General features: G+C 35.9%; 2 pseudogenes; one reads left to right on the top strand and one right to left on the bottom strand.

The window, feature by feature from the left end:
• Window positions 1-344: 344 nt before the first annotated feature.
• LOC124888094 lies at window positions 345-2,003 on the bottom strand (annotated as a pseudogene).
• A 444-nt stretch (window positions 2,004-2,447) lies between these two features.
• On the top strand, window positions 2,448-10,200 carry LOC124888093 (annotated as a pseudogene).
• Window positions 10,201-10,779: the final 579 nt, after the last annotated feature.

Below are 10,779 nucleotides of genomic sequence, written 5' to 3'. Positions count from 1 at the left end.
AAACAGCAACCCTATTCACCATCTTTTTATCTGGTTTACTTGTAAGTTTTACTGGGTACGCCTTTTATACCGCTTTTGGGCAACCTTCTCAACAACAAAGATATCTATTCAAGGAACATGGAAACTAGTTGAAGTATTGAGCCTCCCGATATCGGGAGGCTCAGTAATTCAACTGAGATAATGAAAAATTATTTCATCTTTTTAGTTCTTTTTAGTTGGAACTTTACGCGGTTCTCGAAAAAGATAGCGAAAAAAATTATTCCTAGAGTCGAAACTAAGAGGAATATATAAACCAATGCTTTCATAGATTCAATCGTGGTTTACAGTTATAGCTTTCATACCTGTTTGTTTTTTTTTTATTTTCTTTTTTTTATCATCTTCCAGATAAAGAACGAACAAGAGTAAAAACGAAGTTGATTCAAATAAAGATTTTTCTAGTACCCTATGTCAATAAAAGTAAAAGAAAGAAAATAAGGGAAAAAGAAAGATACCAAAGCAATGTTGTATCAGGTTGTCTGTCTTTTTGTAGTTGGATCTCCAAGTTTTTGGAATGCCCCAAATTCGACTTGAGCATCTAAATATGGGTCAATACCAGCAACAACATCTCTGAACAAGGTTCTAGCACCATGCCAAATGTGTCTGAAGAAGAAGAGCCAGCAAACGAAGCATGCCCAAAAGTAAACCAACCCCTTGGACTTCTACGAAAAACACCATCGGATTTCAAAGTATGACGATCTAATTCAAAAATTTCACCTAATTGAGCATGTCTAGCATATTTTTTCACAGTAGAAGGATCACTGTAACTAATGCTATTGAGTTCACCACCATAGAAATCAATAGTTACACCTACTTGTTCAACACTATACTTCGACTCTGCCCTTCTAAAAGGAACATCGGCTCTAACAATTCCATTGCCGTCTAGTAAACGATCGGAAATGTTTCAACAAAAGTAGGCATACGACGTACAAAAAGTTCACGCCCTTCTTTATCTCTAAAGATAGGGTGTCTTAACCATCCAACCGCTTATTCCATCCCTGTTATCCATTGAACCTGCTTTCAATAATCCTCCTTTTGTTGGATTATTGCTGATGTAATCCTAAAAAGCTAATTTTTCAGGAATTTTAAACCAGGCTTCTGATAAACTTTGATTTTCTACTAGCCCAGCACTAACTCTTCGATATATTTCTTGCTAGAAGTACCCCTGATCCCATTGATAATGAGTGGGCCCAAATAATTCAATCGGGGTAGTTGCTGAACCATACCACATAGTTCCGGCAACAACAAAAGCTGCAAAAAAGACAACAGTAATACTACTGGAGCCATACCACAATCCTTTGTATAGACGTTGTGGCGGACGAATGCTAAGATGGAATAGGCCCGCTAATATGCCCAATGTTCCTGCTGTAATATGATGAGATGCTATTCCTCCTGGAACAAAAAGATCAAAACCTTCCAAGCCCCATGCTGGATTTCTAGGTTGTACTTTTCCCATTAGTCCATAAGGATCGGACACCCATATTCTGGGACCATACAAGCCTGTTACATGAAATGCACCAAAATCAAAGCAAGCTACCCCTGAGAGAAATAAATGAATTCCAAAGATCTTTGGCAAATCCAAAGAGCGTTCATCACAAAATATTTTTAGATCCCAATACACCCAATGCCAGATAGCTGCCAAAAAGCATAAGCCAGAAAACACAATATGTGCTCCCGGTACAACTTTATAACTCCAAATACCCAGATTCGTTACGGTCCCCCCTGTGATACTCCAAACGCCCCATGAATTGGTTATTCCTAAATGAGTCATGGAAGGTATAGCAAACATACCCTGTCTCCACATTGGATCAAGAACAGGATCAGAAGGATAAAAAAACCGCTAATTCATACAGAGCTATCGAACCGGCCCAACCAGTAACCAGAGTTGTATGCATTATATGAACAGAAAGCAACTGACGGGGATCATTCAATACAACGGTATGAACACGATACCAAGGAAAACGCATGAAAATACCCCTTATATCAAAGATAAATGGACACTATATGACTTTATTGCATTGAAAAAGACTATAATATGACTATCATATGGGTCATTCTTGTTCAGTCGATTATTTCCGAATCAAGGGTGTTCTATTCTGGTGGTAATAATGAAACAACTCTATTTGTAGGAACAAAGAGAAATAGATTTATTCTATACTCGATAAGTACCAATACGTAATGGGAAAGTTGATCTCATTTCTATGAGCGAATGAGTCCATACTTACTTATCATTAGAAAGACCTATTCGTAATAATTTGAGTTTATTCATTCTGTCTTTCTTTAGGAATTTTTAGAATCTATGGATAAAATAAATACGATAAGAACCAATATGAATATTCTAAAGACAATAAAAAAATCATTATGTTTCCACCTCAAAGTGAAATATAGTATTTAGTTCTTTCTTTCATTTAATGCCTATTGGTGTTCCAAAAGTTCCCTTCTGAGGTCCTGGAGAGGCAAGTGCATTTTGGGTTGACGTATAGTGCGACTTGTCAGATATATTTGTTCATATGGTATTTCCCCGTTCTCTCCCCCGATCGAGATATCATCCACTCTCCAAGAACGATAAAACGATAAATTGAATCATCAAAAATTTGGAGCGTGAAGTGCAATTAGATCCATTTTTGAGGGGATTCATATTACTATTATCAATTAGAATAATTTATGGTTGGCTTGGTTGGACTAAAAAAATGAAGTATCCAGGCTCCGTTTAGAAAAAACCCAATTGGATTGGTAAGATATCTATGATTGCTATTCATATTTTTTCTTTGTGAAGAGATCCTAATTTTCAAGCAAAGTTATCTCAACTCTAATAAATATTTGTAAAAAATGAATTGAAAAAAAAAACACAAAAAGAAATGGTAATGGGAGCATTTCTCCTATATGTACAAATCCAAATTGGGCGGATCTTTACCCGGAGTAGAGCATAAACCTAAAAAAATGTAACAGACCCATTTAGGAACAAGAAAATACCATCGTGGTTTGGATTAAATCTCGATGAAATAATACATCAATGAGAAGTTAATTCGATAAGTTTAATGACCCTTTCTTATAACTTCTAATTTTATACTGGAAAATCGAAAACAGAAATATTAAAAAGGAGTCAAAATTCCTCTTTATTGAAAAATCGAAGAAAATCTCTTTCGTTAGAAGTAACAAAGAACCTTTCTAGAAAAAAAGAAAGAGGACTGGAATCTATACATTGATTCACAATTTTTTTGAACCGTATGCATCAAAAGGTGTATGCACGGTTCCTAAGGAACACAATTTTACTCTAATCAACTGACTTTATCGAGAAAGATTACTTTTTTTAGGCCAAGGTATTACTAGCGAGATTTTGAATCAACTTATTCGTCTTATGGTATATCTCAGTATCGAGGATGAGACCAAAGAGTTGTATTTGTTTATAAACTCTCTTGGGGGCTGGCTGATACGTGGGGTGGCTATTATGATACTATGCAATTTGTGCGATCAAATATCCATACAGTATGCATGGGATTAGCCGCTTCAATAGGATCTTCTATCCTGGTCGGAGGAGAAATTACCAAACGTCTAGCATTCCCTCACGCTTGGAGCCAATGAGGTTTTTATTTGAGAGAAAAAAAAAGACTATACCTTCGCCATATGAATACCAAGAACTAATCATGACACTTCTAATTCGATGTGAGAAATTTTTGTATTTTTTTTTTCAAAACATTAGATTCTGTATCGAGAGAGTAGTATGAGATAAGGGGTATTTTCGATTTTCTCTTATAAACATCACAAACTTTTTTGTTTTCATACCATAGAGTTTTTAACAATATTTATGTTATGAAAGAGTACAAAAAAAAGTTTTTTCCCTTATTTGATCGGATTAAAAAGAAACTTTGGGATTGTTGAATCACAGACAAAAAACAGAAAAAAGAAACATATAAAGCAACAGAGCCATCATAGTACTTTTTAAATCCTCTGAAAGGAAGGATGACAATTTGATTACTTACCCATTGGAGTCTCATAGATTCTATTTTTTCTCTTTCTTCAATAGAAAGGAGGGGGTCAATTATCTTTTAGAGTCGTATGCACAAAAGATGCCTGTACGGTTGTTCAATTCTATCTTTTTCAATTCTTTATCTTTCTTTTCTCTTTGCTTTATCATGTGAGATAGGAGAATATTTTATTTCGTTATATCATCAGGGTAATGATGCATCAACCTTCCAGAAGTTTTTATATGGAACACATAACTGAATGTGTTGTGAAAGCGGAAGAACTGTTGAAACTGCATGAAACCAGTTAAATAAAGGAAGAAAAACTGGAACAATACACATGAAATAATTATTCAATCTTCATTAATGATAACAATGAACCTATACAATATTTATACAGAGAAAAGAGTCTTAATTCTCCTAATTACTAGCCTAATGATAGGGGAGATCCCTGATTATAGGATTACAGATTTAAGGAAATCAGATACATGATTTAGGGATAATCAGTAGCTGATTTTGTTACACTAAATAAGGTAACGTCTAAATAAGGTAACATCAATACCCTCCCTCAAACTTATGTTGTGTATCACAAAGCATGAGTTTGGACAAAAGATAACTGTGTCGACTTGTTGGCATGGCCTTAGTGAACAAATCAGCCAATTGATCTTTAGAGGATATATATCTAAGATTAATTCTTCGATCTTCAACTAGTTCTCTAATGTAGTGACAATCTACATCTATGTGATTGGTATTTTCATGATGCACGGGGTTGGTTTCTATTCTAATTGCACTGGTGTTGTCTCCATACAATATGGTTGATCCTTCTATTTTGATGCCAAGTTTTGATAATAGCCTCCGTAGCCAAATGATTTCAGAGCACGCAGTTCACATACTTCTATACTTTGCTTCTGTGGATGACTTAGATGTTTGAGATTGTTTCTTGCACTTCCAAGAGATCATGCATGATCCAAGTATCATGCTGTCACAACCCGGCCTGAGGCCCTGGCCGCGACGGGCATCCCAAACCACACAGGCCCGAGATACCCCTGTCTCTGCCCAACCCACTAGTGATATTATCTGCTCTGGGCCTAGGCCCGCACGGCTTTAAAATGTGTCACTAGGGAGTAAGGTTTTCTCACTTATATACCCAGCATCCCTCCTGTGTTTTATCGATGTGGGACTCCTTCCTAAGTTGGGGTGTTACATGTACCCCCCTTATGGACTCAGAGTCCTCGCTGAGGTTTTCCCCACCGAATGGGATTTGCCTAGACTCAGGACTGAGGTTTGCCCCGCCTTACCAAGATTTGCCTACACTCAATTTGAACTCTAGCCCATATCGATAGGGACGACACAGGAGCGGTTCTGATATCATTCCGTCTTGGCCAGGGCCTCGGGCCGAGTCATGACATATGCACCAACCTATAGTGGATCATCTTGAATCAGGGCATCCTGCCCAATCCGCATCAGCATATCCCACTATGTCCAACGATGAAGATGATAGAAATAAGAGACTTCGATTTACTGTACCTTTTATATATCTAATAACCCTGAGCAAAGCTGAGTAGTGAATCTTGTAGGGTTTTGTAATAAATTGACTTAACACTTGTACTGCATAAGAGATATCAGGACGACTCATAGTAAGATATATAAGTGATCCAACTAGACGCCTATATAGAGTTTGATCTCCAAAAAGCTCTCCTTCCTCTTTTTTGTATTTAGTATTTGCTTCCATTGGAGTATGAACTTTTTTATTATCAGTTAGATTAACTAACTTAACAAGATCTTCTGCATACTTTTGCTGACTCAATTTTATGCCTTCTTTTCCATAACTTACCTCTAAACCCCAAAAATATGTTAGCTTTCCAAGGTCCTTCATCTTGAATGAGGAGTGTAATAGATTTTTCAAATGAGAGATTCCAACCTTATCATTCCCTGTAATAATCATGTCATCTACATAAATAAGGAGAATAGTAATACCTGAGCCAGACTGACATAGAAATAATGAATAATCTGAGCTACTCTGAGAAAAACCAGCACTAAGGATTGTAGTTCGGAATTTTTTAAACCATGAGCGAGGAGCCTGCTTTAATCCATAAAGAGATTTCTTAAGACGACACACCTGATTTGGATTAGAATGTTTGTAACCTGGTGGTGGATTCATGTAGATCACTTCTTGCAAGTCTCTATGTAGGAAAGCATTCTTGAAGTCCAGTTGGTGTAACTTCCAACTTCTTATTACGTACTGGCATCATCTTGGCTACTGGATCAAAGGTTTCTTCGTAGTCGATTCCATACTCCTGCTTGTACCCTTGAGTTACCAATCTTGCCTTATATCGATCTAGGGATCCATCAGCTTTCATCTTAACTGAGTACACCCATCTATTTCCAATAATTGTTGCATTTGTTGGTCTATCCACCATATCCCACGTATCGTTCTCCTCAAGGGCAGCTAGTCCTTCATTCATTGCATCTTCCTAACATTTCAGACCACTAGCCTGCATGCAAGTATTTGGCACAACTATAGAATTCAAGGTTGTTAGTAAGGCATATGATCGACCATATTCACCTGTAGAATATCCATATCGGCTTGGAGGAGAAGCATGACGATATGAGCATCTAACAGGGTCAATGATATTTTGAGAAAGAGGAGGTTGATTATTATGATTTAAAGAAACATTTGCGAGTCAGGTTGGTCAGGTAAAGAGATAGTATTCATTGAAGTAATATCATTATCAAAAAAGGGATCAAAGTTATAAGTAGTACCTGTTGTGGCAGAGGACAAATTTGGCGATGAACCAACGGGTAGGTTGTTATGGCTAGCAGAATCATGAGTCGTGAATTGTTCCAAAAAGGATTTAGTAGACAATCGCGAGTCTTTACTAGTATAAGTAAAAGAATTTTCAAAGAAGATAACATGTCGAGATATTCTCAATAAGTGACGTGTTGAATCATAACATAAATACCCCTTTTGGATATCATTGTACCCCAAAAAACTACATTTAACAGCTTTTGAGATTAATTTATGGCGTTCATGGTCTGAAAGAAGAACAAAACATACAAAACCAAATACTTTAAGGTGTGAATAGTCGGGCAATTTTTTAAAAAAGATAAAATAAGGGCAATTTTGTTTTATAACAGACGATGATTATCTATTTATAAGATAAATAGACGTTTGGATTGCTTCAACCCAAAATGTTTTTGGAACATTTGATGTATCAAGAAGAGATAAGGCAGTTTCAACAACATGTCTATTCTTACGTTCCACCACGCCATTTTGTTCCGGTGTATAGAGGCAAGAAAGTTGATGAACAATGCCTTTTTCTTGAAAAAAAATTGTGAGGTTTGCATTTACATACTCTTCTCCCGAATCTGAATGAAAAATCTTGATTTTTTTCTCAAACTGGGTTTCTATGAGGTTATAAAATTTTTTGACAATGTTTGGTACCTCAAATTTGTGTTTCAAAAAGAAAACCCATGTATAACGAAATGCTTGCTCAATGAACATTATAAAATACTTGTAACCCATACGAGATATAATTGGAGAAGGTCCCCAAACATCACTATGAATTAAATCAAATGGAGTAGAATAAGTAGTATTGCTTAATTGAAAAGGAAGTTTATGACTCTTTAATTTTGCACAACTCTCACAAGGTAATTTAGAGGGCAAAATTAGTGAATCTTCACCCAACAAATTACAGGATTTCAACATTAAATTTAAACGGGGATCATGTGGATGGCCTAAACGAAGATGCCATAAAGTCCACATTTTATTTGAAAAATCAATGTATTTATTTGAAGCTGAAAGAAAGCAATGATGAAATTCTGTCCGGAGATTGAAGAAAAAATAGCCTGCCAACCTTACTCCCCCGGCCATTGTTTTCCCTGTCAATATGTTCTGAATAATACAACCATTAGAGGAACAAATAACCAAGCAATTCTATTCTACAAGTTATCCAACGGATAAAAGATTTGCAATAAGTTTCGGTACACAAAGAACTTCTGAAAATGGTTTAATAGAACCCATACCCGATGCAGATAAAATATGGCCATTTGAAGTAACAATTTCATGTGTGGAACTTGTTTTAGATAAATTAGAAAAAAGTTTTGATTTTCTGTTATGTGGTTAGATGCAGCGAAATCAATATGCCATACCATTAGAAGGATCAACCATATTGTATGGAGACAACACCTGTGCAATCAGAATAGCAACCAACCCCGTGCATCATGAAAATACCAAGCACATAGATATAGATTGTCACTACATCAGAGAACTAGTTGAAGATCGGAGCATTAATCTTAGATATATATCCTCTAAAGATCAATTGGCTGATTTGTTCACTAAGGCCATGTCAAGAAGTCGACATAATTATCTTTTGTCCAAACTCATACTTTGTGACGATGTTACCTTATTTAGACGTTACCTTATTTAGTGTAACAAAATCAGCTACTGATTATCCCTAAATCATGTATCTGATTTCCTTAAATCTGTAATCCTATAATCAGGGATCTCCCCTATCATTAGGATAGTAATTAGGAGACAATTAGGACTCATTTCTCTGTATAAATATTGTATAGGTTCATTGTTATGATTAATGAAGATTGAATAATTATTTCATGTGTATTGTTCCAGTTTTTCTTCCTTTGTTTAACTTGGTATCAAAGCCTTGGTTTTTTTCTCTCTATGAGACCTGAGTATTCATTTTTTTTAGAAAATTTGTTTGATTCATCTTTGGCTCGGATTCTTTATCCACATCTGTTACTCTTCTTGTAATCTTTGGATTTGTTTGTTTATTCCCTTCGACTCCAAATTTTTTTCATTCCAACAGAATGGATCCACAAGATGTCTTGTCAACCAAATTCGACGGACATAACTTTCCGATCTGGAAGATCCATTTCAGGGCTTGCATTAGAGGTAAAGTCCTCCTTGGTATTCTAGATGGATCAAAGGCTATACCTACAGAAGACGAAGAAAAAGAAATCCGGGAAGCTAACAACGGCAAAATCATAACATGGCTTGTCAATTCCATTTTTGTTGATATAGCTATGGAACTGTCATATTTTGAGAAAGCATCTGAAATATGGAGTCATCTACATACCCTCGGTAACCAACAAAATTTGGCTAGAGAATTTGAATTAGAAAGATACTCGCAAAATCGACACAAGGTGAGAAAAGTGTCTGGTGCTTTTATTCTAGATTACTCAGATTATGGGCAGAGCAAGATCAAATTTTTGCTGCCTCAATTAGTGCCGTTGGACTAAAGGACTCCATGACTACTACGAAGAGGACAAGGACTATCCAATTCCTTATGAAACTCAGGTCTGAGTTCGAGCCTTTACGTGCCAGCATTCTCAACTGGGAAAAACTACCTGCTTTAGATGTGGTGGTTTCTGAAGTACTTCGAGAAGAAACTCGGTTAGGTTCTCAAGCCTCTATGGAAAATTCCCTTTTCGTGGACATTGCCATGGCTGCATGCAAAAGTTCTTCCTCGGGAAACTCTAACAAACCAATTCAATGCTATCATTGCAAGGAAACAGGGCATGTCATTTCCCATTGCAAGAAGTGAAATTATTGTAACTACTGTAAGAAGGATGGTCACATTATTCTGGAATGTCCTAAGAAATCTGGTTCAGTAAAACGTTCAACTCCTCATAAAGCCTTTCAGGCAATGACAAGGGATGCTGGCACACAACACACTCCAGAAACACAAAGGGCACCACAATTATTTGATCGCAATGATATTTATAAGATGATACAAGATTCATTGGCGGCTTCTCTCCCTAATGTAATCTCTAAAGCTCTGATACCAAGTTAAATAAAGGAAGAAAAACTGGAACAATACACATGAAATAATTATTCAATCTTCATTAATCATAACAATGAACCTATACAATATTTATATAGAGAAAGGAGTCCTAATTGTCTCTTAATTACTAGCCTAATAATAGGGGAGATCCCTAATTATAGGATTACAGATTTAAGGAAATTAGATACATGATTTAGGGATAATCAGTAGCTGATTTTGTTACACTAAATAAGGTAACGTCTAAATAAGGTAACATCAATAAAACCCTCACAAGGGTTTATGTACAAAGAACGGGCAAATCCTTCTGGGTTGTATCTGAAGATATGGAAAAAGATGCTCTTATATCAGCAACAGAAGCCCAAGCTTATGGAATTGTTGATCTTGTAGCGGTTCAATGAAAAAAATATTTTATCTTCGAATTGAATATTCTATTAAATTAAATATTCTATTAAATAGAAGTAATTCATCATCATTCGATTAGGATCAATCTAAACCAACCCATCATATTATGTATACGATTCAACATGCTAACTATTAAACAGCTTATTAGAAATACAAGGTAGCCAATCAGAAATGTCATGAAATCCCCCAAAACGACTTTTACAGCATCAATAATCAGTACCGTGAATAGGATAGGATGGAAAAAGGAACTCCGTTCATTATTTAAAAAAACTCTTTCATATCCCTCTATTGTGTATAAAGTTTATAGTTTCCGTTGGTGTAAATCCAATCACCTAAATTTAAGATGATAAGAAATTCTCCATTGGTAACAAATAGTTATCCATTAAGTGGAGTAAATCTTATTTTAAAAGCATAAAACATAAAGATTAGTTAGGCTCCCAATCTGGCAAGAATGGACTAAGAGGGTCATCTACCCAGCAAATTTTCATAATTAAATACTGTTACGGTATAGGTAGATCTGATTGTGAAAGACCTATTACTGGATAATTCATGGGTAGAGCCAAAGCGTGTGAACA

Source organism: Capsicum annuum, chromosome 10 (genome assembly GCF_002878395.1).
Source record: "Capsicum annuum cultivar UCD-10X-F1 chromosome 10, UCD10Xv1.1, whole genome shotgun sequence".
In the NCBI taxonomy this organism is placed as follows: domain Eukaryota; kingdom Viridiplantae; phylum Streptophyta; class Magnoliopsida; order Solanales; family Solanaceae; genus Capsicum; species Capsicum annuum.
Note: the sequence above shows the minus strand (reverse complement) of the source record. Positions and strands in the feature narration are given on the sequence as shown.